The sequence below is a fragment of the Salvelinus sp. IW2-2015 genome, unplaced genomic scaffold (assembly GCF_002910315.2).
Source record: "Salvelinus sp. IW2-2015 unplaced genomic scaffold, ASM291031v2 Un_scaffold1234, whole genome shotgun sequence".
Taxonomy (NCBI): Eukaryota; Metazoa; Chordata; class Actinopteri; order Salmoniformes; family Salmonidae; genus Salvelinus; species Salvelinus sp. IW2-2015.
The window spans coordinates 29,172-54,727 of record NW_019942789.1 but is presented as its reverse complement, the minus strand read 5'-3'; the positions used below and the strand labels follow the sequence as shown (position 1 = coordinate 54,727).

The 25,556-nt window shown below is 41.0% G+C and overlaps 1 protein-coding gene, 2 long non-coding RNA genes and 2 pseudogenes across 3 annotated transcripts in view; all 5 read right to left on the bottom strand.

The window, feature by feature from the left end:
* Window positions 1-3,183, bottom strand: part of LOC139024244 (uncharacterized) — an 18,287-nt gene extending 15,104 nt beyond the window's left edge. The window contains exon 1 of the long non-coding RNA XR_011475529.1: window positions 2,918-3,183. This is a non-coding gene — a long non-coding RNA (uncharacterized lncRNA). The remainder of the gene's footprint in view (window positions 1-2,917) is intronic.
* LOC112070140 (zinc finger protein 681-like) overlaps window positions 1-15,440 on the bottom strand; it is a 92,778-nt gene extending 77,338 nt beyond the window's left edge. Inside the window, exon 1 of the mRNA XM_070438847.1 lies at window positions 15,308-15,440. The gene's annotated coding sequence lies outside the window, so the exon portion shown is untranslated. The remainder of the gene's footprint in view (window positions 1-15,307) is intronic.
* On the bottom strand, window positions 4,143-5,015 carry LOC139024235 (oocyte zinc finger protein XlCOF6-like; annotated as a pseudogene).
* LOC139024238 (uncharacterized) lies at window positions 5,373-14,634 on the bottom strand (annotated as a pseudogene).
* Window positions 15,441-19,149: 3,709 nt separating the features above from the next.
* LOC139024242 (uncharacterized) lies at window positions 19,150-22,971 on the bottom strand. Its single transcript, XR_011475527.1, has 2 exons — window positions 22,883-22,971; window positions 19,150-21,313 (listed from the first exon to the last, which is right to left on the bottom strand). It is a non-coding gene; the product is annotated as an uncharacterized lncRNA (long non-coding RNA).
* Window positions 22,972-25,556: the final 2,585 nt, after the last annotated feature.

Genomic DNA, 25,556 nt, shown 5'->3' with positions numbered 1-25,556 from the left:
GTGACTTTGTTTATGGAAAAATTGGGGGCGACAATTCCAAAAGAGAGTGTTGTTCCTACAGTCTTCGCGTGGAACTGGCAAATCAAAGAGGACCTGCGTGTTAATGGGTAACTATAAAATAACAAACTAAGTAGAAAAACAAAAGAGCTAAACCTCTGCTTCCGACTGCAGGGTATGCAGCACACAAGGTGCCGCTGCAAACCTCGGACTGTGCTCGTCTTGTTCTCGGTTTCATCAGAGCATAGGCTTAAACAGACCAGTGTAAATGATAAATGTTTTATTTGCTAGCAGCAAAATAATAATTCGATTTATCTACAACATGTATCAATCAATTTGTGTTGTAGTGAAAAATATCAGTTTGTGTGGAGGCTGTATTTGGCTATATAATTAGGCAATGAGTAACGGGTGGGGGAGAAGAAATCAAGTAAAACACAGAATTAGCCAGAATGCAAGATTGAATCACATTCAGCAGATGTAGTAAATTGGAAATTAACTGAACTGATTGAAAATATTTGATGAAATACATTTTTTAAAAAATTCATTACTACTGTAGATTATCTTCACAAGAACAAGACATTACTTTTTATAAAAACCACTAAACTTGCACCCATGCAGGAATAGTCCATTCAAGGTGTGAGAGACACTTCTGAAAAGTAGTGGGGTAAAAAATACATTGTTGGTCAACCCTCTCTCTTATAGTTTTTGAACTGATAATCTTATATATCCTTTCAAGCTAGGATTTCCTCCTGTGCACAGATTACAAGTCACACCGACATACAACCTAGTGAGAAGGATTTGACCTTGCACCTGCCAGTAGAGCATGAGATCATCTTCAACTTACACGCTCTCCATTCTGAATCTATCAGTAAGGGCAGTCAACATAACTTGTACATTTGGGCCACATATGACCTCCTAATGTCCAAAGGTAGGTGGTCTTACACTTGGATACAAATATGCATGCACAGTCATGAGAGGTCCAAACCACGAGGCCATACTGAACTCTATCCCATCAACCGGACCTGGTTTCATACCCTAATTAAGTTAGTAGGTTGACAGAACTCTATCCCATCGTCTCCAACACGTACTCTCACTACTGGTGTCCCCTAAGGGTTTGGTTCTAGGCCCCCTCTCTATACACCAAGGCACTCAGCTCCATCATATGGTCTCTCCTATCATTGATATGCGGATGACACTCAACTACTTTTCTCCTTCACCCTCTTCTGACACCAGGTGGGTGACACGCATCTCTGCGTGCTTGGCAGATATCTCAACTTGAATGTCGGCCCACCACCTCAAGCTCAACCTCGACAAGACGGAGCTACTCTTCGTCCCGGGGAAGGCCTGCCCACTATTTTGGAAATTACAAGATGATGTTATAATGCTGTTATTGCATCAAATGGTTGTTTTCTGCAACAGAATAAGGGGTTGTTAGAACACTCATGTGTGTGTTCTACTGAGGAAGGGCCTCTGGGAAAACACTGACAGGAGATTTACCATGTCTTTTGAGTGATAAAACCTAAAGAGACCGCATTCCAGAGCACGAGTTAACTTCTTTTGGATAGGGGGCAGCATTTTCACGTTTGGATGAAAAGCGTGCCCAGAGTAAACTGCCTCCTATTCCAAACGTCGTAAATTGTTGGTTAACTGCACGAACCCAGTCTTCACTATGAGTCATCCATACATCAATTGTCTTAAATCATTTATTTACTAAGTAATTCACAGAAATGCATAAACAAACAGTAGATAGTTACAAGGAAATGATAACGGAGTTTCCCTAGTGGGATAAACCGGTATCGCGGCTTGGTGGACAAAAAGGGAAGTGGTCAACTGAGATGAGACACTACAGAGTTGATCATTATAAAAAATGAAATGCTATTCCTTTGCACATGAACGCTCACTCATTAGGGAATAATTGCAATCAATACATATATTTACGCTCAGTGTGTCGTCGGGATCTCTGTTGAAAAGTTTGTTTCTGTTAGAGAGTCTGTCCGCCCTCTCTCTCTCTCTGTCGTGGTTAGAATGTCTTGCCCGACTCACGCCTCTCCCTTGAGATGAATGAGTTAGGTTACCTAGGTTACCCCTGCTTCAGGTCTATGACCTACAGGCGTTGCTCTTCCAGCCCCGCCCCCGGCAACCCAGTGATAGCAGCCACACCTGGAGTGGGAGAAACCTTTTCTATTAAAAAACACTCAGCTGGAATTCAGCTCAGGGGTCGTAGTTCATCAGGATCTCCTAGGGCAATAAGACCAGGAGAACTTGGGGGGGTGTATAATTTCTCCGCTCGGCAACTGTTTATTATTAAATAAATACCTTTGTTTTACACCCAGGGATGCGCGTCACAAACCCTTCACCTGTGGYCCAGGAGTTCCTCACCGTAATGGGACCTAGTGTCCCACGAGACGAAAGAGGTATACTCACCTTGTCATGCAGAGACATTTTCATACACACCCCAAAGCATGGGCCCAACACAGTAACAAAGAGGAAACCCTCTGGTCTATTTGGGTCAGTGGCCCCTCCAGAGGAAATGCACAGACAGTATTTATTCAAGCAAAGCCTTTTATAATCAGTCTACACATCCTATGGATTCTCTAGCTCTCCACCTCCAGGAAACACAATCTTGTTCCTCCCAAAGAAAAATACTAATTATATGACCCTGCACGTGTGGGTAAAAAGCAGAAGCTTACCTCTAACTGATGTCTTAGAATTCAGAAAAAGTTAACAACAAAATACAGCAGTAGAATATTTATCAAAAAGGCCCCAGAGAGAGAGAGGTTCTAAAAACAGGCCGTCTGCAGACAAAGAAAAATAACCTGCCAACAATGACTTATATACAGTCCAGCCTCGCTTGTAAACTCCTCCCTCAACCAGTTACATCTGATTCACACAATACAGGAATACCCCCTTATCCAATCACTACTCCCCTGGTTACAAAACATCCCCCTTATCCAATGTGAAGGATGAAGGATGAATATGTATGAACTTTCCAATTTGTAAGTCGCTCTGGATAAGAGCGTCTGCTAAATGACTTAAATGTAAATGTAAATCCAATCACTACTCCCCTAGTTACAAAACATCCCCTTATCCAATCACTACTCCCCTGGTTACAAAACATCCCCCTTATCCAATCACTACTCCCCTAGTTACAAAACATCCCCCTTATCCAATCACTACTCCCCTAGTTACAAAACATCCTCCTTATCCAATCACTACTCCCCTGGTTATGTAATGCTCACATTGATTGTATAAAGGCGATGTTGTCTACAATTTCTTGAGATCCGATACATCTGGGTGGCTACTTTGAAGAATCTAAAACATTACATTTATTTTGATTTAACACTTTTTTGGTTACCACATGATTCCATATGTGTTATTTCATAGTTTTGATGTCTTCACTATTATTGTACAATGTAGAAAATAGTAAAAATAAAGAAAAACCCTGGAATGAGTAGGTGTATCCAAACTTTTGACTGGTACTGTAAATCTATTTACACGTGGGAATACTTGGGAACAGATTGCCTAAATATGATATATTTTTTTAATGAAATCTTGTTTTGCTCAGAAAACTTGGGGGCCAAATAAAAACCACCAACGAGCCGCTTATTGGGAAACCTGCATCAGATCTGGACATCTTGTATCCATATCTGACTACGACATTGAGTGTTCACAACTCTCCAACACCATCCCTCAGTTGTTCACCTAACAAGTGGTTGTTGTCTGAACTGCAGATTGTCCATTTCATACACAAAGAGTAGCAACATTACCTGTTAGGTTCAGACAACAGCCCCATTATATCATTACTGTGACATTGGACTGAGCATGATCAGGAGGACCAGCTAGAGTTGGTCCACAGGTGTATCTCAATACTCTCTTAGTCCCCTCTCTGTGTCCTCACTTTCTTTGTGGATGTTTTTCACGTGTTAGCAGATTAGTCTTCTGAATTAATATATTATCACAGACTGAGCAGCCATGTTGTTTGTGATTTAAGCTTTTCCCACAGTCCCCACAGCTACATGATTGCTCTCATGGTGTAGTCAGTTAGTGCGTAGTAGGTTGCTTGCGATTGAAACTTTTCCACATCACCACAGGTGAATGGTTCTCTCGCTGTGTGTGAATCAGCATAATGTCTCCTTAGGTCTCCCTCAGAATAAAGCTCTTCCGCAGGCATCACAGCCTAAATGGTTTCTTCCTGTGTGAGTCAGTATATGCCTCATTAGGACCCTTCTGAATGAAGCTTTTCCACAGTCCCACAGCCAAATGGTGTCTCTCTGGTGTGAGTCAGTGTTTGTGCGTATTAAAGCTCCTTGCGATTGAAACTTCTCCCACAGTCACCACAGGTGAATGGTTTCTCTCGTGTGTGAGTCAGTATATGTCTCCTTAGGTCCACTTCTGAATAAAGCTCTTCCACATTCACCACAGCTAAATGATTTCTCTCTGTGTGAATCAGTATATGTCTACTTAGTGCCTGTTCTGAATAAAGCTCTTCCCACAGTCACCACAACTAAATGGTTTCTCTCCTGTGTGAGTCAGTTGATGTTCAGTTAGGTGCCCCTTCGATTGAAGCTTTTCCCACAGTCACACAGGACAAATGGTTTCTCTCCTGTGTGAGTCATTGCATGTTCAGTTAGGCTCACCTTCCGAATGAAGCTTTTCCCACAGTCACCACAGCTAAATGGTTTCTCTCCTGTGCGAGTCATTGATGTTCAGTTAGGCTCACTTCCGATTGAAGCTTTTCCCACAGTCACCACAGCTAAAATGGTTTCTCTCTGGTGTGAGTCAGTTTGTGCGTAGTTTAGGTCTCCTTGCGATTGAAGCTTTTCCCACAGTCACCACAGGTGAACGGCTTCTCTCTGTGTGAGTCAGTTTATGCCTGGTTTAGGAAATCCGCGCATTGAAGCTTTTCCCACAGTCACCACAGATAAATGGCTTCTCTCCTGTGTGAATCCCATGTGACTAGACAGATCTCCATTGGAGTTTTAAGGTCTTTCCACAAACAGGGCAGGTGCAGGGTTTCCCACCGTGGACAGAGTCGGACATGGGCCTTTAGTTACAGGTGGAGTTGTAGCGTTTTTGGCAGAATCTACATTCACTGGGTCTCTTACTGAAGAGAGTCACATGTCTCTGCAGGTCAGCTTTCAGAGCAAAATGTTTGCACCACAGTCACCGGCAAGTGGTGAGTTTTTCTAGCTGTGGTGCTGGGTTTGGACAGTGTTTCTCTTAATGGTGGACTGGGATCCAATGGTGGACTGGATCCAATGGTGGACTGCTGTCAAGTTCTACTGGGTCACTGCTTACAGCTGAACTGTGGCTGGAGGCATTGTTTTGATTATCTGGAGGGTCACAGGAATGTTGAGACCCTTAATTGTGGGTGACAGTGACAAAAAGGTTTGAGATCCACTGGTTTAGAGTCTCTCTCTCTGTTCTCCACAGTCTGGGTTTGGGGAAGAGTCAAGGACTGAAGTGGGTCCTGATCACATTCACTGTTTTACAGGAAGGAGTGAATATGGAGTCTTTGGTATCAACGAAACCCTTGAAGCTGCTCTTCCTCCTGACTGGTCCTGACTTCCTCCTGTTCCTCTTTTAATCTGTGTGGTCTCTGGGTCCTCCTGTCCCAGACTGGGGCTCCACTCCTGCTCACAGTGCTGCTGCTCAGGGGGAACCTCCTCTTCAGAGACAGAAAGAGAGAACTGCAGGGAGTCTGGAGGGAAGGAGAGGAGGAGCAGAGGTTATTTATATACTACAGAATTAAATAGAACACTTGAATCACAAATGTGAATTATAGATCTCAATGAATTTTTTTATTGAAAATGTCTTTACTGGTATTGATCCTAAATAATAACAGGAGCTAAAATAATGTGCAATACATATAAATCATTTTACTGCTCCCAAACTTGATATTTTAATAAAGCTTGTACACGTCCTAATAATGTGAAAGATTTCTCAGAAAACTAGATGTTTTGATCACCGTATCCTTACTAGAGGTCGACCGATTAATCGGAATGGCCGATTAATTAGGGCCGATTTCAAGTTTTCATAACAATCGGTAATCGGCATTTTTGGATACTGATTATGGCCGATTACATTGCACTACACGAGGAGACTGTGTGGCAGGCTGACTACCTGTTATGCGAGTGCAGCAAGGAGCCAAGGTAAGGTGCTAAGGTAAGGTGCTAGCTAGCATTAACCTTATCTTATAAAAAACAATCATTCTTAACATAATCACTAGTTAACTACACATGGTTGATGATATTACTAGTTTATCTAGCTTGTCCTGCGTTGCATATAATCGATGCGGTGCCTGTTAATTTATCACTGAATCACAGCCTACTTCGCCAAACATGTGATTTAACAAGCGCATTCATGAAAAAAGCACTGTCGTTGCACCAATGTACCTAACCATAAACATCAACGCCTTTCTTAAAATCAATACACAAGTATATATTTTTAAACCTGCATATTTAGATAATATTGCCTGCTAACATGAATTTATTTTAACTAGGGAAATTGTGTCACCTCTCTTGCGTTCTGTGCAACAGAGTCAGGGTATATGCAACAGTTTGGGCCGCCTGGCTCGTTGAGAACTAATTTGCCAGAATTTTACAAAATTATGACATAACATTGAAGGTTGTGCAATGAAACAGCAATATTTAGACTTAGGAATGCCACCCGTTAGATAAAATACGGAACGGTTCCGTATTTCACTGAAAGAATAAACGTTTTGTTTTCGAAATGATAGATTCCGGATTTGACCATATTAATGACCTACGGCTTGTATTTCTGTGTGTTATTATATTATAATTATGTCTATGATTTGATAGCGCAGTCTGACTGTGCGGTGGTAGGCAGCAGCAGGCTCGTAAGCATTCATTCAAACTGCACTTTCGTGCGTATCTTTTTTACGTGGCACATATTGCACTTTTACGTTCTTCTCCAACACTTTGTTTTTGCATTATTTAAACCAAATTGAACATGTTTCATTATATATTTGAGACTAAATAGATTTTATTGATGTATTATATTTAGTTAAAATAAAAGTGTTCATTCAGTATTGTTGTAATTGTCATTATTACAAATATATCTATAAAAATCGGCCGATTAATCGGTATTGGCTTTTTTGGTCCTCCAATAATCGGTATCGGCGTTGAAAAATCATAATCGGTCGACCTCTAATGCTTACTTCTATTATGACCTCACAGCGTTTAAGATGAGCAGAGTCAGGGGTCTACAGGACTGAAGCTGTACTCTGCCTACTGCCATCATCAATGTAATATTGAATTACTAGTGTGAACGTAAACGTACTCACCATCTCTAATGAAATGCCAGAGTCAGAGAGGCTGTGCTATATAAGCTATTTCAATCATCTTTTCCTGACAGATAACTTTTTAATTATGCCCGGTGAATCTTAGCTATAWTATAAACTGTTCTTTAAAAATGGATGTAATGGAGATCCCTGTTACCGGAAACAGTTTATTAACTAAGTAGAACKGTAGCTAGCAAGGTATTAGATCTATGTACGAACCTATTCTACATAGTTTTATCTCTGGTGTGATCCGCAGCAGTCTCCGTAGCAGATAATTCTCCTCCTGGTACTCTGCTACAGTTTCCTCAACCGCACCAAAAATCTCCACAGCAGCAGATGCCGTTAAACATTCATTTAAAAACACACAGAACAACTGTAGTTTAGATGTTTTCAGTGGACTGAGAGTTGGGTATTCAGCTCGTACGGCTTCTTGACATGGGTCCTCCTGATCACATTCACTTTTCACACAGGAAGGAGTGGATATGGAGTCTTTGGTATCAAAGCACCCTTGAAGCTGCTCTTCCTCCTGACTGGTCCTGACTTCCTCCTGTTCCTCTTTAATCTGTGTGGTCTCTGGGTCCTCCTGTCCCAAGACTGGGGCTCCACTCTGTCTCACAGTGCTGCTGCTCAGGGGAACTCCTCTTCAAGAAGACAGAGAGCTGCAGGGAGTCTGTAAGGGAAGGAGAGGAGGAGCAGAGGTTACTATATACACTTTAGAACATGCCTGAGTGCACAATGCCATTTCTAAAGGCTTATGTATTTATTTAGACAGTGAAACGACATTTACAAATGGTGGATCTATATCTCCCAGAATTTGGGATTTGAGATCAAATGTTTAATATGAGGTGACAGTACAGAATGTCACTTTTTATTTGAGAGAATTTTCATAATATCCGTTTTACCATGTAGAAATCAAAGCACTTTATGTGTCTAGTCCCCCAACGTGAAGAAGTCATAAGCGTTTGGATAAATGAACTTAGTATATTACAGTAGTCAAAAGTGTAGTATTTGATCCCATATTCCTTACACACATTCATCTTGTGAAACCACAAACTTGTTGAATGCATTTGCAGTTTGTTTTGGTTGTGTTGTGGGTTTTYCCCAATAGGAAGTGAATGGTGAATAATGTAATAATAAGCTTGGAGTCCCTTTTATTGTAAATACAATAGAATCTGTTTCTGGACAATAATGAATGAATCTTCAATGACGACAAGTGAGAAAGTTAAAAGAAACAAAGATGACCATCATATCGCCCCCAAAATGCTGACCTCCCCTGTTATTGGGGAGGGGGGGGGTGTATGATCTTTATTCCTGATTTTGACGGATATTATCTTCATTATTCATGATTTATTCGTGATTATCCGTAATCATAGTATCATCCACATGAATGTATAAGTGTTCAGAAACATTTATATTCTCATTTACAATTTAAAAAATTACTGCAAAAGTACAATACATTACACTTGAAATGTTAGTCATTTAGCAGACGCTCTTATCTCCAGCAACTACAGGAGACATGAGGGTTAAGTAACTTGCTCAAGTGCACATGGACAGATTTTTCACCTAATGTGGAAATAGTGAAGGGGTCTGAATACTTTCCGAATGCACTGTACATACGTACCTGTTCTACATAGTTTAACCTCCGATGTGATCCGAAGCAGTCTCCGTAGCCGATCATTCTCCTCCTGGTATTTCAGTACCGTTTTCTCAACTTTCTCGAAAATCTCCACAGTAGCCGCAGTTAAGCGCTCATTTAAAAACACATGAAACGACTGTTGTTTAGACATTTTAAATTGGCTGCTAGCTTCTTCCACGAGGAAAAAATGGTGTTCACTAAAAAGGAAATCCACTCGCAAGCTCACTTCCGCCTGTATCAGCGGGTGGCAAGCCCATAAACACAGCGCCTCTATGTAGATGGAGCGTTAACTACAAGGTACAGACATTTTAGATTTATTTAACCTTTATTTAACTAGGCAACTCAGTTTAGAACAAATTATTATTTACAATGACGGCATCCTGGGGAAGAGTGGGTTAATTGGCTTGTTCAGAATGACAGATTTTAACCTTGTCAGCACTGGGATTCAATCCAGCAACCTTTTGATTACTGGCAAAAACACACTAACCACGAGGCTACTTGCCGCCCAAGGCTAGTGGTGATAATGGAAATAGATAACTACATGTGGGGAAAACGTTATAATATGTTAATACTTTTGTATTATGAATTGTATGAACTGAAATGAAAGACAACTCATTGTAACACAGGCGACTCCTGAAAGCTGCAACGGCTTGGGACTTCATTCTATAGCTAGACGACTCCTGATATCTCCAGGAGTGATAAGTATCATGTTTTGTTGTCTTTATCTGTTGTGGTCTAGTACTGTCTTTTTGACAGCTAGGGCCATCTACTGTAGGTGCTTCCTGTCTTCCCAGCGGCCTACTTGGTGTGTGTGAGCTGCTGACTGCTCATTATTTGCAGGATATTGTTGAACAACATCAGGATCAAGGGGCAGGGAAATGTGTGACTAGTTTCGGTAATCAGTGCTGTATTGGAGGGGGAGTGGTTTCACCTCTCCAAGCCAATCAGCAATTAGTAAGGAAGGTGTGCTCTCCACCTCTGCCAGCTATTGTCAATTAGTAACAGGAAGGTGTGCTCTCCCACTCTCTGCCGCCAGGCAATCAGCAATTAGTACGGAGGTGTGCTCTCCACTCTGCAGGCTATTATCAATTAGTACAGGAAGGTGAGCTCTCCAACCTCTGCCAGGCTATTATCAATTAGTACAGGAAGTGTCCTCATCTCCCCTCGCCAGGCAATTATCAATTAGTACAGGAGGTGTGCTCCCACCTCTGCCAGGCAATTATCAATTAGTACAGGAAGGTGTCTCTCCACCTCTGCCAGCAATTATCAATTAGTACAGGAAGGTGTGCTCTCCCACTCTGAGAGGCATTATTATTAGTACAGGAGGTGTGCTCTCCACCTCTGCCAGGCTATATTCAATTAGTACAGGAAGTGCTCTCCACCTCTGCCAGCTATTATCAATTAGTACAGGAAGGTTGCTCTCCACCTCTGCGCAGCAATTATCAATTAGTACAGGAAGGTGTGCTCCCACCTCTGCCAGGCAATTATCAATTAGTACAGGAAGGTGTGCTCTCCACCTCTGAAGGCATTATCATTAGTGATGTGCAGAAGGCTATTATCAATTAGTACAGGAGGTGTGCTCTCCCACCTCTGAGGCAATTATCAATTAGTACAGGAAGTTGGCTCTCCACCTCTGCCAGGCAATTATCAATTAGTGTTAGTACTTCAGTTTCCCCTGGTTTCTCAGCAGCAGCTGTAAGCAGTGGTTTTGTGGCAAACTAAGACAGTCACTGAAACAAATATGGTTCTGCCAAATCATTTGAGGAATGCTCCACACCACTCTCTCACTTGATTATCTTACATAGTTATTTACAGATTCTCATTTTGCTCTTTTGTAGCTTTGTCAACTATGTGTATAAATATATATATATATATTACCCCCCTTTTCTCCTCAATTCCTGATATCCAATTACGATCTTGTCTCATTGCTGCCACTCCCCAACGGGCTCGGGAGATGCGTCCTCTGAAACATGACCTGCTAAACCGCGCTTCTTAACACCTCTTCTTCGCTTCTTAGCCCGCTTAACCCGGAAGCAAGCTGCACCAATGTGTCAGAGGAAACACTGTTCAACTGACGAACGGGGTCAGCCTGCAGGCGCCCGGCCCGCCACAAGGAGTCGCTAGAGCGTGATGAGCCAAGAATAGCCCCCCTGGCCAAACCCTCCCCTTTATATTTGAAGGAGCAGGCTGGTGATTGTGACCCTGTTACTTTCTGGGGAAAGTTGGTGCCTGCAGCTGGTGTTCCTGTTCATGTCCCAGCTGATGTCCCTGTTGATGTCCCAGCTGGTGTCCCTGTTGATGTCCCAACTGATGTCCCTGTTGATGTCCCTGTTGCTGCCTACAGCTGATATCCCCGTTGATGTCCCTGGTCTCAAGAAACTGGGAGAGGTTGAAAATGTCAGTGAATACACTTGCCAGTTGGCCAGCAGATGCATCGGATTACACGTCCTGGTAATCCGTCTGGCCCTGTGGCCTTGTAAATGTTGACCTGTTTAAACGTCTTACTCACATTGGCACAGTGTCTGGAGTAAATCCCTCTCGTCCGACTCGTTAAAGAACAATTCCTCATCCAGTTCAAGGTGAGTAATCGCTGTTCTGATGTTCTGTTCTGATGCCCAGAAGCTCTTTTCAGTCATAAGAGACGGTAGCAGCAACATTATGTACAAAATAAGTTACAAACAATGTGGGGAAAAAAAAAAAATTGCACGGTTGGACTTCTTCAGGCTAGGGTCTATTTTTCTCCACTTCCTGTCTGACTGACGTGCCCAAAGTAAACTGCCTGTTACTCAGGCCCAGAAGCCAGGATATGCATATAATTGATACCATTGGATATAAAACACTTTGAAGTTTGTAGAAATGTTAAAATAATGTATGAGACTATAACACAATTGATATGGTCGGAGAAAATCCAAAGAAAAAACAACCAGAATTATTTTATTTTTTGGAGAGCCCATGCTCTTTCAATGGAAAGCTATGGGTCCTATGCAATTTCAGTTCCCTGATTGAAATTCCTATGGCTTCCACTACAAGTCAAGTCTTTTGTCAAGGTTTCAGGCTTGTTTCTTCCCAAACGAGGAAGAATTTTGATCTTTGGTACTGGGAGTCAGAGTTGGAAATCAGTCTGTGCGCGCGACGAAGAGGACGCACACTTGCTAATTTTACTTTTCTTTTGAACATACTTCCTTCCGTATGAAATTATATAGTTTAATTACGTTTTAGGGTACTCTGCGACACATACAGTTTGCGCTGTTCTGTGAATCAAGTAGTACATATGAGATCTTCAGTTTCTTGGCAATTTCTCGCATGGATTAACCTTCATTTCTCAGAACAAGAATAAACTGACAAGTTTCAGAAGAACGTGCTTTGTTTCTGGCCATTTTGAGCCTGTAATCGAACCCACAAATGCTGATGCTCCAGATACTCAACTAGTCTAAAGAAGGCCAGTTTTATTGGTTCTTTAATCAGCACAACCGTTTTCAGCTGTGCTAACATAATTGCAAAAGAGTTTTCTAATGCCTTTTAAAATGATAAACTTAGATTTTCTAACACAACGTGCCATTGGAACACAGGATTGATGGTTGCTGATAATGGGCCTCTGTACGCCTATGTAGATATTCCATTTCTTTTTTTAAATCAGCCTTTTCCAGCTACATTAGTCAATTATAACATTAACAATGTCTACACTGTATTTCTGATCAATTTAATGTTATTTTAATGGACAATTTTTTTTTGCTTTTCTTTCAAAAACATAGGAGGATATTGCATATTTATACCTTTGTGTACCTATTTAGGATACATCACCATGAAGAGAATGACATTCACATCCATAATGATGCATTCCTGTGTAGTACAGATCAGGGACCCATGATGAAATTCCGTTATTGTAACTCTCTTACCAGGTGTAAATCCCTTTCAGGTACTGTAGTGCAACAACCAAAATATATGTTTTCTAACTCAAGGTCTCATGTTATAGCTGACGCCCCATTCTTTCTGCAGACATCTTGAATCTTAATTCGGAGAAGATATTTAATAATTTTTTGGGGGAAAACGTGGCCATATGACAATGCATGTCAGAGCAAAAACCATGCCATGAGGTCGAAGGAATTGTCCGTAGAGCTCCGAGACAGGATTGTGTCGAGGCACAGATCTGGGAAGGGTACCAAAAACAATCTGCAGCCTTGAAGGTACACAAGAACACAGTGGCCTCCATCATTCTTAAATGGAAGAAGTTTGGAACCACCAAGACTCTTCCTAGAGCTGGCCGCCCGGCCAAACTGAGCAATCGCGGGAGAAGGGCCTTGGTCAGGGAGGTGACCAAGAACCCGGTCACTCTGACAGAGCTCTAGAGTTCCTTTGTGGAGATGGGAGAACCTTCCAGAATGACAACCATCTCTGCAGCACTCCACCAATCAGGACTTTATGGTAGAGTGGTCAGATGGAAGCCACTCCTCTGTAAAAGGCACGTGACAGCCTGCTTGGAGTTTGCCAAAAGGCACCTAAAGGACTCTCAGCCCAGGAGAAAGAAGATTCTCTGGTCTGATGAAACCAAGATTGAAGTCTTTGGCCTGAATGCCAAGTGTCACGTCTGGAGGAAACCTGGCGGCACCATCCTTACGGTGAAGCATCGTGGTGGCAGCATTATGCTGTGGGGATGTTTTTCAGTGGCAGGGACTGGGAGACTAGTCAGGATCGAGGCAAAGATGAACGGAGTAATATACAATGACCCTAAGCACTCAGCCAAGACAATGCAGGAGTTGCTTCGGGACAAGTCTCTGAATGTCCTTGAGTGGCCCAGCCAGAGTCCGGACTTGAACCCGATAGAACATCTCTGGAGAGACCTGAAGCAGTGCAGCATCGCTCCCCATCCAACTTGATAGAGCTTGAGAGGATCTGCAGAGAAGAATGGGAGAAACTCCCCAAATACAGGTGTGCCAAGCTTGTAGCGTCATACCCAAGAAGACTCGATGCTGCCAAAGGTGCTTCAACAAAGTACTGAGTATAGGGTCTGGATACTTATGTAAATGTGATATTTCAGTTTTTAATTTAAAAAAATTAATTAGCTAAAATGTCAACACCTTTTTTTGCTTTGTCATTATGGGGTATCGTGTAGGCATATTGATGAGGGGGAAAAAACAATTGTATCAATTTTAGAATAAGGCTGTAATGTAATAAAATGTGGAAAAAGTCAAAGGGTCTGAATACTTTCCGAAGGCACTGTATGTAGACAGGTGTGTGCCTTTCCAAATCATGTCCAATCAATTGAATTTACCACAGGTGGACTCCAATCAAGTTGTAGAAACATCAGAAGAATGATCAATGGAAACAGGATGCACTTGAGCTCAATTTCGAGTCTCATAGCAAAGGGTCTGAATACTTTTTAAAATAAGGTGTTTCTGTTTTTATTTTTAATAAATTTGCAAAAATGTCTAAACCTGTTTTCGCATTATGGGGTATTGTCTATATAAAGGGGGGGGGGGAATCATTTTATCCATTTTAGAATGAGGCTGTAACGTAACACAATGTTGAAAAAGGGAAGGGATCTGAATACATTCCGAATGCACTGTATACAACCTCTTTTTTTTGGTTAGGCACAAAATTACCTTCATACTTCCATTCGTTTTTTAAAACCGGTACCGGTTACCTTCAGACAATTCCTGTGACACTTGTGGGGGTCGTAGAGCAAAACGGAGACCACCATCGTGTGAGAATCTCCCCTTTCCACAGTGGGGTCCCATTAGTTTGTACCCCAAACTGTTCAGACGCTACCAAACGGAAGTTGGCACATCAACGGTACCGACTTCAAACGAGTCTCCTGACAAATGTGGGGGTCGTAGAGCAAAACGGAGACCGATTTTTCAGGATATCTCATGGCCTGACAAACACCACTCTAGCTATGCCACCTTTCAGCACAGATGCGGAAGTGCAACATTTGTGTATTGAGACATCCAATGGGATTTATTTTGTTATGTAACTTAGATTGACTCTAGGTTTGCTTCGACTCTTCCATCTAGGTTGGCAAGTCGTAAATGTCAGTTTCCTAGTTCTGACTATCAAGTGAACGCATAAAACAAAAAGAAGCTATTTGGTTAAGGGCCTTCCTCAACGGCACATCGACAGATTTTTCACCTAGTCGGTTCTGGGATTCGAACCAATTCCCCAGCTAATCAAAAGGAATATTCAATGTCTCCAATAAAATGCAAAGCTAGCCAGCTATGCTATTTCAATAAGCTTTTCGTGACAGACAACTTTTTAATCATACATGGTGAATCTTTAAACTTTTCTTTAAAAGTCGATTTAACTAGTGATAATTTGCTTAAACAGTTTACTAATTGAGTAGAACTATAGCTAGCTATCAGTATCTACATATGAACCTATTCTACATAGTTGTATCTCCGGTGTGATCCGCAGCAGTCTCCGTAGCCGATCATTCTCCTCCTGGTACTCCACTACCGTTTTCTCAACTGCCCCGAAAATCTCCACAGCAGCCGCCGTTAAACGCTCATTTAATAAACACATGCAGCAACTGTAGTTCAGACATTTTCAGCTGGGTAGCTTATTTAGTTCAGTCAGTATGTCTTTGTTTACTCCTGCTTCAGTCAGCTATTTAGTGCTTTCTAGTCAGGCAGCTTAGTGTCCTACTCAGAAGACCCTTTTATAAAGTTATCTCATTCAGCCTATCGGCAGCCTAGATTCCCGGGACTTCAGGTTAGGTTACTGTAGGACCCCAGCACACACGTGGTCAGAAACGTGCTTCTCCATCATGATGAGCTCTACCAGTCTTTCCCTCCTGATGAACTCTTCCTTCTGTGGACTGAATTCCCTTTTCATTCATATGTAAGAAACTACAAGTTAATATCAGTACCGTATAGGATTCCAAGAGTGGTCAGATGTGTGAGTGTGGGGACATCTTCTCCAATGAAATCCCCCTCAACCTGGACATCCAGCATCATCTTTGTTCTGACCGGACATTCTGTAGTGGTTGCTACCGGCAACACCTAAGGTGTCTTACGTTCATGGTCCTTAAGATTCTCTATTACCCATCCTTATTTTTCATGGTCCTTACGAGCCGGATGCAGTAACTGCTATAGCATGAGGATGCCAGTCTCCAGAGAAGGTCCCCCCCACCCAACAGTGTCTAATCGACTGAGATAGATTACAACACACCACTCCTACGAGAGTGAGCAGCTAGAGGGTTCAAGCGGAGGGAGCATTCCCTCCCGGTCGACCCTCAACCCTTCTCACTGCCTCTATATACAGTACGTAACACCCTGTGCTACTCTGATTTTAGCTATCTGTTTCACTCTAAACGGACAATCTGTAGACCGGGCTTCATGACTACCTCCACAATTACTACACTGTTGGGGCTCGTTCCTCCAGGCATGTTTCCACTAAATGAACCCCCCCCCCCACCCCACATCTTGGCTGCTCCTTCCTACACCCTGACGCTACGTGGCCAAAAGTTTCCTTGTCTCCTTCTCAAAACCCATTGGAGAAGGTCAGTGTGGGGGAGGAACTCTGACCAGAGGCCTCTGGGTTTCTCAGCCAATGGGTTTTGAGAAGGAGACGAGGAGAGAGAGGACGCGAGGACATGCAATTACGAAGGTGTATAAAGATGGCGGGCACCGTGTACTTATCACAAACGCCTAATTTTCTAATTTCACCATATTGTACTGTGCTCTCCGTTACTCTTTTTTGTATTGTTATTAGCACAATATACATGAACCCAATTCTAGCTCCAAGATGGCGGCAATTTAATACAACTATGTAGAAGAAGTGTGTGGGTATAGAGTGGTGAGGAGGAGAAGGAGTCTACTGTGTCCAGAAGCGACTTCACCATTCATTTTCTGTATTCAGGTTCACTCAAACATCGTTTTAAACTTTGTTTAACTATTGACAGTTACAGCTGATTTCAGGATTGTATGTTGATTTGCTCTCCCTAAATATTTGTCATCTGATGTATTCGATTCAGTCTCTGAATTGTTTAATCAAACTTTTTTCCCCCTCCTGAATTAGCCTAGTGCGCCCAGCTATATCCTGTCCCAAGGTTGTTTTCCCCGGCTAAACTAGCTGGCTAGCTGAACTATGCTTATTTTCATCCTCATTGCCAAACTTCATAAATACTACACCCTCAGCTTCAAAACTAATTTGCTAGTTATACAATAAGACAATAAAACTTTACTATTGTTTTGTTGAATAGTCATGACTGTTGCGAGCAATGTCATAAAAGACAACGGTGGCAAAGGATATCATTGCCACTTAGTGTGGGTCCAAGTTCAGTTTTGAGATCCAGGTGTCATTGGCGTAGGGTTATAGATGGACGTTTCTGACAGGTCTTGGAACTGTTACAACGGGCAGCCTCTCCCTGCTTGGCTCGTTGGGATATGTATTGATTTTGCCAACACAGCCAGATATGTACACGGTCTTATACCCTTAACCTTTTTAACTGACTATCATATTTGTTGATTGAATCAGACTTTATTAATATAATGAGTAATCCAGGAATGTCACGAGTTAATTAAAATGATAAAATAGCAACTCTACAGAGCACCAATGGCTACAATGAATGGCTAAATTACTTCCGGACAGGAACGGTCAGCTGAGAGCTCACCACCACTCTATTGTTGACAATCAGATAGAACAATGAGCCAGATGTTTCACCAGATGTATGAACCTGCAGCATCCGGTTAGCGTTTCGACACACCACCAAATATGGTGATGAGATGAAGGCCAGTGGGAGAAGACGGAGCGAGATGGGTTTTTGCTGACTTTCTGCTCATTTTCTTGTTGATGAAACATTTGATCTCAATACACTTTTCCGTTACCAAAATTAAAATATGTTATGAAGAGAATGGACTAAGTTTTCTAGACTTTACTTTTTTTACCCCAACGTTTAAAAAAAACCTGTTTAGAAGGAGGAATGGGCGAATTTAGGTATTGCACACACGAACATCAGAGTGGGCGTTCCCTATCGGAAATATGCAAATAATGCTATAACGCACCAATAGGATCTCACTAGCTCGTGGTTGTTCTTCCCACTATGATTAATTTGCTCATAATGGAAATAACTGTGGTCACAGATAGATGAGACAGATATTTCACTGGATGTATAAATGTGAGACATCCGGTTGGCGTTTCCTCTCACTACCTAGTGAGAGGAAGCCCAGTGGACGGCAGTGGGAGAAGATTCAGATTCAGATTTTGGCCGACATTCTGCTAATTTTCTCATAAAGGAAACATTTGATCTCCATACAGTTCTGTTTCCAAAACTAAAATCTATAACAAACAGATTGCACTAAGTTTGGTAGACTTTGATTTACCCAATTGTTTGTAGAGATTACTTTGTTTAGGACGAGTGCACTAGATAGTGGCCGTTTTCCTAATGAACGTTATGCTTATTCAGCAAGGCACAAATGGTCTTCATCCTCTTCTTGGCGGTAGCTAGCTTGTCCCAAGTAGATATCTAGATGGCTAGCTAATTCACATTAAAAAACGACTTAGCTTAAATAGCTAGAAATCGATTTCTTTGCAAGTTTTCCCACTACTAAGTTAGTACTCCTTCTGTGAATCAACTTTTTTTTCACGATAAGAAACATGTCATAAATAAAATACCTTGTTTATTGTAAAATGGAGGAGAGGAAAATCCTTGTTCCAGCTTCCAACAGACGTTGAACAGTATGTAATAAATAATGAGAAGATGCATTTGGAGTAATTATTGCATGGAGGCACACGTCTTTGGCTGTGTAATCAGTAGCGTGCTGTATCCATGACTACCCATCGAATCAATCACCAAAGCAATGATCACTGATAGATAAAACATGCTAGCTACCAGTAATGAAACAAATCTATAGCTGGGTTTAACATAGTGTAACCCCAAATATGGTAGTGAGAGGAAGGCCAACCGGATGTTTCACATTTATACATCCAGTGAAATATCTGTCTCATCTATCTGTGACGTTAGTTTACCAATGTGCCCAGCCATATTACATCCAAGGCCATCACATGAATAGTAGCCATCATTTGTGACACTGGGTCATTGCAAAGTAATTTATTGAGTTATAGAACACCATTAAGTACCTCTTAAATGATGGTAGATGTCTGTAAAACATTGTATAGGCAACGACTTATGTTCTGTTGCCCTGTGATTAGATTAAGTAAGAATACCACAACATATGGTCTACTATAATTATATGCATCTTCAGAAAATAGACAAAACTCAAAAGGTTGTACATTTATTAAATGCCTGTTAACATGGTGAAAAATATAGAACATATGGAAACCATGAAAGTAGAGCATTTGATCACAACCTGGAAGAACACATTGTGCATGCACCCCCTCAACAGGAAAATGGAACAAAAAAGACACACAAACACCATGTGTAGTACTAGAGCGGAGCTTCAAAAGACCAATCAGGTTTAAGAGGGCAGCAACTGAAAATGTTTCATAGGATAAAGTCTGGGTCTTTATGGTAATGTTTCATAGGATAAAGTCTAGGTCTTTATTCTGATGTTTCATAGGACAGGATAAAGTGTGGGTCTTTATGGTAATGTTTCATAGGACAGGATAAAGTGTGGGTCTTTATGGTAATGTTTCATAGGACAGGATAAAGTGTGGGTCTTTATTCTGATGTTTCATAGGACAGGATAAAGTCTGGGTCTTTATGGTAATGTTTCATAGGACAGGATAAAGTCCGGGTCTTTATTCTGATGTTTCATAGGACAGGATAAAGTGTGGGTCTTTATTGTAATGTTTCATAGGACAGGATAAAGTCCGGGTCTTTATTATACAATATGTGCGCCGTTATTGGGGGTGTTGCTAATCAGGCAATGGTTGTTAAGGTGGTGTCTCACAGAGAGGAGTGTCAGTATTGATTGAAGAGAAGGAGAGTGACTGTCACGCCCTGACCATAGATTGCTTTGTATGTTTCTATTTTTTGTTTGGTCAGGGTGTGATGTGGGTGGGCATTCTATGTTTGTATGTCTAGGTTGTGTATTTCTATGTTTTGGCCGGGTATGGTTCTTAATCAGGGACAGCTGTCTTTCGTTGTCTCTGATTGAGAACCATACTTAGGTAGCCTGTTTTCCCACTGTTAGTTGTGGGTGGTTATTTTCTGTTTAGTGTTGGTTGCACCTTGCAGAACTGTTTCGGCTATTCTTTTTGTTATTTTGTATTCTGTGTTCAGTCAGTTAAGAGAATAAAGATGAACACGTACCCTGCTGCATTTTGGTCTGACGATTCCTCTTCTTCTTCCGATGAATGCAGTGACAGTGACGTAGACCCCCAGAAGTCTGCAGACTACAGGGATGAGTCCATATACACTACTAACTATAGCACGACACGATCAGTAAGAATGTAAGGTCTCATTTGGGTACTGGTCACAGGAGTAGTAAGAAAGGCTGCTTTTCTTATGACTTCTGGAGTCTACGTCACACTCCTCTTACACATACACAGAGAAAAAACAACATGGCTGCTGTTTAAATGAACTGTAGAGTACTATTAAAAACAATCAGGGTGAATAACAGGGATAGAGGACATAATAGTTTATGGTTACCTACAAACTATACTACCACAGATGTTATAGCAACCACTACAGTACTAAATTAACTATAAAACAGGAGACATAGCCCAACATCCAGCTGAATTCAATAAAATGTGAGATTCATCCTTACACACTTTTGTAATTACTCAGGAGGAAGATGTTGCTGAGAAACATCAGGCGTAGGGACATCAGTCTGCAGAAGTCCTTTGAGGACCTGAAGAAAAGGGGTTACGCTGTGTGCGAGGAGCATTTTATTCAGATTATTGACCATCTTTGTCAATGAAAATACATTTCAGTCATTATACTTTTCTGGTAAAAATGTCTTTCAACAGGGTTCACAGAAGACACTGTCCTCCGAGGCAGGACCTACCAGAATAAATTCCATGAATCCACCCCCTCAATCTGCAACAGATGCACGGCGTAGTAGAAAAAGACAACCACAAAGTTCGTAGAAATTAAAGATGCATCGTTATTGTTTTATATCAACAGGTTTAAAGTCTTGAATTGGCTATTTTTTGAAGGAGAGGCCAGGGAAGCAGATGTAGGAGTTTTAGGTAAGAGAGTGAAGGAGAGGAGTACTTTAAAGAGTGCTCCTCTCCTTCCTTCTAGACCCAGCTCCAGCAGAGGAAGCAGCAGATGCTGAATTTAGTTCAAGGGGTCTGCAGGAGGTGGTCTGTCAGGTGACAGAGGTGGCAGGAAGCTTCATCATGAGCATACAGGAGGAGGCTCAGGTGACAGGAGGCTTCCTCACAAGCATACAGGAGGAGGCTCAGGTGACAAAGGAAGCAGCATGTAGCACAGGTGTCATGCAGGAGGATGCCATCATCCAATTGAAGGAGGTCTATAGTATAATAATAATAGACCCACAGTAATTAATTGCACACACACTGGAAAAAAAAGATCACAAAGTTAATCTCATAAAGATGTTACTTTAAGAGAATACAGCTCCTGGAAAATATGCTGTCAAAATCACAAAAAACAACAGGCAAATGCAAAGTAGGCATGCCGCAAGACTAAACGCCACCAAAACACGTCGTCATCTTATAGATTGGAATATCAAAAATGGAAGACATAATTGACAAAAAACCTTAGCAGTCTTTGGGCAAAAACTGGCATTGTGTAAGGACTAAAAGTTATCTTACTAAGATCTAGTGCCTTTGATTGCATCCTGGAAGGCCATGTCGAGCATGCCTAGCCCCTCATAGAAGAAATAAATGGTGAAGATAAAGAATCAAAAACCATAGCACAGTGAAAACTGAAGTGTTTCACCAGCTAGTCCTTTTCTTTTGGTGCCTAGACTTCCACCCTGTCTCACTATCCTGGTGAAGAGAACAAAAACAGTCCAGGTGAATGGAGTGTGGCCGGGAATGGATGACGGCGCCCGTCATCCATCCCCTTTATCCCATGGATCAACTAGATTCAGCCCCGTGCCAATTTTTTTTTGTTGAGCGGATAGTTGGGGGCCGGAACATAATAACAAATAATTTGTAGACTGTAAATTGACTTGGAAGAAGCCCAAACAAATATAATTTTGGAATAAAATAATCATTCAAACCTTGCTTACAGGTGTCTCTATTATTCCTGGGAATACATGAATAGATTCTTAAATAAAAGTCACTTGAAGCCGATTTCCTGGTGTTTTTCCAGTCTTTTATGTACAACAATAAAAAATATATTTTAAATTGCCTCAACTTTGGAGCCCAAATAAAACCACCCATGTGCCAAATTCTGCCCGCGAGTTGGGGAAACTGCCTTGTCCTCACTATCACTTAGAAACCAATTCCAATGTCCGCCTGTAGTAGCTCTTTTGAGGTGTAACGATGCAGTGCTGTAGAGTACATTCATTCCTACAAACGCTGTTCGTCCGTACTAATCCATGTTCTAGCTGTTTCTAGCTTTTCGAGTAAACAAATAACTTACGTCCTGTTCTCTCAGATGTGCGGACCTGAATGATTAGTTAGCTAAACTAGCTAGTTACTCTGCTATTTTTCTGACAGGTGCAGAATCCGATGAATTGTGCTACAGTAACGTTAGCTAGCGGATAAATATATAAGTCTGTATATCAACCTAGCCAACGTTACTATTTCTCTTCTTGCGCATGTGAAATTGTAACATGTAATAAGAGAAGAGTAACGGGTTGGTCATTAATAACCTCACTCAATTATATTTTACCAATAGTCTCCAGTATTGATTCGCAAAATGACAACCGTTAACTAGTCGTCAGCTAGTTTATTGCATATAACCCAGTTAAGTTAACGTTTTGATTTAGCTAATGTTAACTGTTAGCTAACTTTACCGTTACTGTTCCTCGGCATGTTTTAACGGAAAACAGTTAACGCCCACTACAATACGTTTAAATATCTAATTTATATAACGTATATAAACATTAAGATATATATTTGTAACTTACTTTTCGATCTCGGTGGCGTTATAAAAGTGTCAACAACGAATAGTTACTTAACGTTAGTTAAGTGTTTTCTCCAAATCTCCAGTCCAACGTCTGCATCTAATTTTGAATATGATGACGATGTATTTTATTGACGTCACTAAGCCATCTGACTGACATCTCTGATAGACCAATAAACGCGACTTTGAAAAACACATCTCGACTCTTGATCCCACGAACTCGGCTCACTTGCCTCCCCATTGGAAACGACAGGGTGTGATCTATTTTAGTAGAACATCTTTGCTGTGGTCTAGCTTTACAACAATGGATCGTTACTAGTTACCACAGCCACAAAGTCATAACGATGTCTATTTTTACAATTTCTAGCCACACAGTTAAACTTATGCCTAAGGTTTAAATTAGGACCAAAAAGCACATTGGAGTTTTCTTAGGTTTTTACGATATAGACAATTTTGACTTTGTGTTTGTGGTAACTAGTGACAACCATTTGCTCCCATCTTACTTCCGTTTTCTAGTCAAGGAATTTTTGAAAAATTCTTTATTCTGGTGGGCTGCGTGCCCTGAACCGCACAACAGCGCCGCCAGCTGAATGGAGGTTTTCTGTGCAATGCAGCCTACAGACCAGTAGCAAAGGGAAACGAAAACTACATAGACAAACGATCTTGGAGAATCAATTCATCCTCAGGAGTCAACTGTTTATCATTATTCCATACAATATTAAATCAACATGATGAATAAGCAACATTAGGTTAAAATGAAATTTAAAAAAAACTATTGCACAAATTCAAGATGTTTTCTGGAAAGTATATCTATTTTTATTATGTATCATGTTATGTATATTTTATATGTATTATGTATATTTATATAATCAGGGGTTTTACTACAAGGTCTAGACCATTAATAATGGACTAGATAACTACATGAGGGGAAACAGTTACAGACGTTTAGTAATAGGGGGATTTAGGAGAATAATTTCTGGCATGAACTAAATTCCTTTTTTGTCATTTTAATTTAATTTAATTTAACCTTTATTTAACTAGGCAAGTCAGTTAAGAACAAATTCTTACTTACAATGACGGCCAAAACCCAGATGACGCTGGGCCAATTGTGCGCCACCCTATGGGACTCCCAATCACGGCCGGTTGTGATACAGCCTGGATTCAAATCAGGGTGTCTGCAGTGACTCCTCAAGCACCGAGATGCAGTGTCTTAGACCGTTACGCCACTCGGGAGTCCAATAAAGGAAAATACATTGTAACACAGGTGACTCCTGATAACTGCAACGGCTTGGGACTGATGTGACAGCGTGCACTAAACTAGAAAATGCGGTTATCAGGAGATTTTACAAAGAATGTTATTGAATTGGGACTAGAAAAACACTTTAGTTCACTTAAAAGAGAGTTTGCATCAGAAGTCGACTGTATATCATTACTTCCTGAAAGATTCAAACACCATCATGAATGAGCAGCAGATGAAAATGGATGAGAAATAGTTTTGGACAGATGGACGGAGCTATTTTCTGGAAAGTATACATGTTTAATGTATAAATAACACCATTCTCTCATCACCCTGAGAGAAATTCCAAAACCGATGACCAGATAATCCTGTTTCTAATGATGTGAAAACATCAGGAGACTTTGAACAGGGGACCTGTGAGTTTCCTACAATACTTTCATCCAACAGGTGGTAGGTAGTCTAGTGGTTAAGAGAGGCAAGACCACAAGCGGAGGGTTGCCGGTTCCAATCCCGCGTCCAACAGGTGGTAGGTAGTCTAGTGGTTAAGAGAGGCAAGACCGCAAGCAGAGGGTTGCCGGTTCCAATCCTGGATCTGATTGGAAAAATCTGCCAGGAAGTAAGCAGTTGCTGGTATCAAATCCTAGATGCCAAACCTGCCATTGGGCCCTTGAGCAAGGCACTTAACCCCCTACAGCAATTTCTCCACAGGTGCTGTAGTATGGCAGCCCCCTGCTCCATCCTCTATGTATGTCTCTTTCAGGGAGGTTGGGATAAACGCCAAAGTCGAATTTCCTTTGGACCTTGTGTACAATTACTTGGTGTCAAATTTGATTTACAAGTAAATCGATCACACATCTGTATTTCCTGTAACCCACAGCATGAATGATCCAGAGACTAAGATAAGCAGATAAGACAAAATTTATTGTCCATTACGTTTAAACAGAATGAAAATGTGTCATTGACGGTCAGAGTTACAATAAAAGGATTAAAAAACAGGGATAAAACATACACATCAAACACATTAAACATTTACATCTCAGAATGAAATGTCAGAATGAAATAAACATTTACATGTCAGAATGAAACACAATAAATATTTACGTCAGAATGAAATGTCAGAATGAAACAAATTAAACATTTACATGTCAGAATGAAACACAATAAATATTTACATGTCAGAATGAAACACAATAAATATTTACATGTCAGAATGAAACACATTAAATATTTACATGTCAGAATGAAACACAAATATTTACATGTCAGAATGAAACGAAACACAAATATTTACATGTTCAGAATGAAACACAATATAAAACATATTTAACATGTCAGAATAAAACATCATTAAATGAAAAATTTTACATGTCAGAATGAAACACAAATATTTACATGTCAGAATGAAACACATTAAATACATGAGAATAAACCTTAAACACCA